The following is a 2,950-nucleotide window of genomic DNA, read 5'->3' as shown; positions in this document are numbered from 1 at the left end:
CTACACATGTAGTGTTTTATGTGTCAGTAATTACTTTTAATTCTTTCTACTGTAACATCAAACTCACAGGAACTAATTTGCTGACTGAGACCAGCATTATTGATTTTGTTTCATAGGACATTCATATGTATACACAGCCTTTCAATAAGATGCAAAGCAACTATATTGTACTAGAGATAATAATATTTTATCTGTGACTAACTGTAGCTAATAAATTCAAATTCAAAGTGAACTCTAGTTATGTTATTTGTGTTTCAGTATTGATCTTCTCCATGTAACTGTTATTTGTTCTGAAAAAAACTGCTTGCTAAGGTTGAGGTGTGTTCAGTTTGGAAGAAAAAAAAATCTTTACAGAAATTTCATATTTATTGTGAATAATTTAGTTCTTTAAAATTAATTGGTGGGACACAATTGTATTCTACACATTCATACATAAATGTAATTCAAAAAAAGGGCCATCAGGAATATAAGTTGTTATTCAAGCTGTTGAATAAATAAGATATATCCAATTTGTTTTACAGATATATGCTAGAAATTTCTTACTTCTGTTGAGCCAGTTTTCCTTTGCATTTGTAATGTATGTCACAGCACCAAAAAGTAAAAGGTTGTTTGATATACAGTATCAAATCAAAAATAATAACATCATGTCTGAAGGAAAAAGAAGAGAGAAAAAAGACCATTAACAGAATCCTTCAAGTTATTGCCCACTTACCTAATAATAATAATACACAAGTATGTGATAGTACTTTGTACAAAGATGAAGACATGGGTAACAATTATTTTGATGTACTGGCACCTAGACATAGAAATTGAAAGAAATATTCCATTAGAAGTCTAAATTATTAACAAAAAATTTGTCGGAAAAAATTACACTCTCTTAAAAAAAATACAGGCTGCATTTTAGTCCACGTGATTATTAAGACCTCTTAGAGGTGTCAAACAAGGAAAAAGTTGATTGTTACGAATCAAAGAGAGACAAAACACAAGAATTGTACTTCCAATGAATCTGCAATTACCTTTTTAACCCCTAACCATTTCTATAATACCACACTTCCCATGTTTGGTTAGTTTAAAACACCTTTGTCAAATTTGTGTTTGCAGTGGTCGTAACATATAGCCCGCCAGAAAAGTATCATTTTTTCCTTGTATGATTAAACCGTCTAAGAAATTACTTTTCGGCGTTTTCAAAAAAAAAAAGGACAAGTTCAACTTTGATTTAAATTTCAATTAAGAATCGTGTCTTATTTTTTGGATTTCATACCGTAGAATTAAATTTTAATATGATTTTTTTAGTTTTTCTTTTTAATAGATATATTTTAGTTTCTAAAGTGTGTTCTTTTATTGATAATGGTTCTTGGAAAATGTCCTCTAACATTCTTCAATTCTTTCTTGGTTGAATTGAAGCATACGTATGTCCCTCGTACTTCTTCTCTTGATTATAGAGTTTGAATTCATTCTAAATCTGGCAAGTTCTCTTCAAGGATACATACCTATTTTCTAAACCCCAATTTAATTCTAAACCCCAATTTAACAAAGTTCTCTTCAAGGATACATACCTATTTTCTAAACCCCAATTTAATTCTAAACCCCAATTTAACAAAGTTGACTTTTGGGAGGAGTTGAGAAGGAAGAGTTTTTGGGAGAAGAATAATGTTTATTGCTTGGTTTGCTTTACTTGGTGTACAAATTAATGACGATCTTTCCCCTTTTATTTGGATCCAAGAAAGAGTTCTACATACTTTAAGAGCAATTTCTACACGCTTCTCTCAACTATTTCCATTTAATGCTATGCCTTTATTATTTTTATCTACTTCTACACCTCTCTAGAATAGAAGCAAGTTATGTTGGTTTATTTTGGAACTTTTGTTTAGTGTTTTGATGGAGAAGTGTTTTAGAAAGTCCATGAGTTCAAGAACCCTACAATAGTTGTGATAGGAAAAGATGAGAAGAGAAAATACTTTAATGTTCATCGTTTAATTGTGCTTGATATTGATGAATCTCTCTCCAAATGAAGGAAAGACGTGAAGAAGGGGAAGAGGATGACAACTCTTTGGCTAGTGTACCAACTAATTCAAGTAATGAAAGCAAAATCATCTTCATAGAAATTTTTATTAATTTGGTTATACAACAAAGTTGTAAATATTTAGTCGAGTAAAAAGTTTAATAAAGGATTGTTTGAATAAAAAGAAATAAAGTTTTACAAGTTAGAAGTTATAAGAAAAATAATTAGAGATTCGAATACCTCCTTCTCACTATGTAATTATTAATTCACTAATTTAATAATCTAACTTATTTGATTACGTCAAATTAACCAATTAGATTAAGAACAATTCCTTGGCTCAAAATCCTTTTACTTAAAAATGTGTAAGAACGTTAATTTCTTATGACACATATTAATATTTTATATCTCTATATCAATATTGAAACATGAAAATGTATATTGGTCAGTTACAAAAATGCATGAAAAAAAAAATAGACGGATAATCAAATATTTAATAACTGCATAAATGATATATAAAAATCAAAATCACATAGATTCAAGCAAGTTTATCTATTCTCTAATTAATAATTAAATTAATTACTTATAATTTTAAATAAAAGATACAATAAAATTAAATAAAATTACAAATAAATGTTGCACAATTAATGTTTTATGTTGCATATGGCTGTGATCTCTTGCATCGAAAAACCACTAATAAAATATTTTTTTATTTATTTAAATAGAGTTATGAAAATGGGTGCTAACGCATTACTCTAGCAGGGGCACAATGCACTTCTTGTTGAGTGCTAGCAAATGCACTGTGGCGCAACGCCCTGGCATAATCCTGCTATACTCTAAAAACCATTTTACGTCTCCGGTAATTCTCTATAATTTCTCAAATGTAAATTGTAACATCTTAAAATTTATAATAAACAATTTTTTTTAATTAAATAGAATTTTAAAGAATTT

This window comes from Cicer arietinum, chromosome 1, assembly GCF_000331145.2.
Source record: "Cicer arietinum cultivar CDC Frontier isolate Library 1 chromosome 1, Cicar.CDCFrontier_v2.0, whole genome shotgun sequence".
NCBI classification, from domain to species: domain Eukaryota; kingdom Viridiplantae; phylum Streptophyta; class Magnoliopsida; order Fabales; family Fabaceae; genus Cicer; species Cicer arietinum.
The sequence above is the reverse complement of the archived record's forward strand: the minus strand, read 5'-3'. Positions refer to the sequence as shown.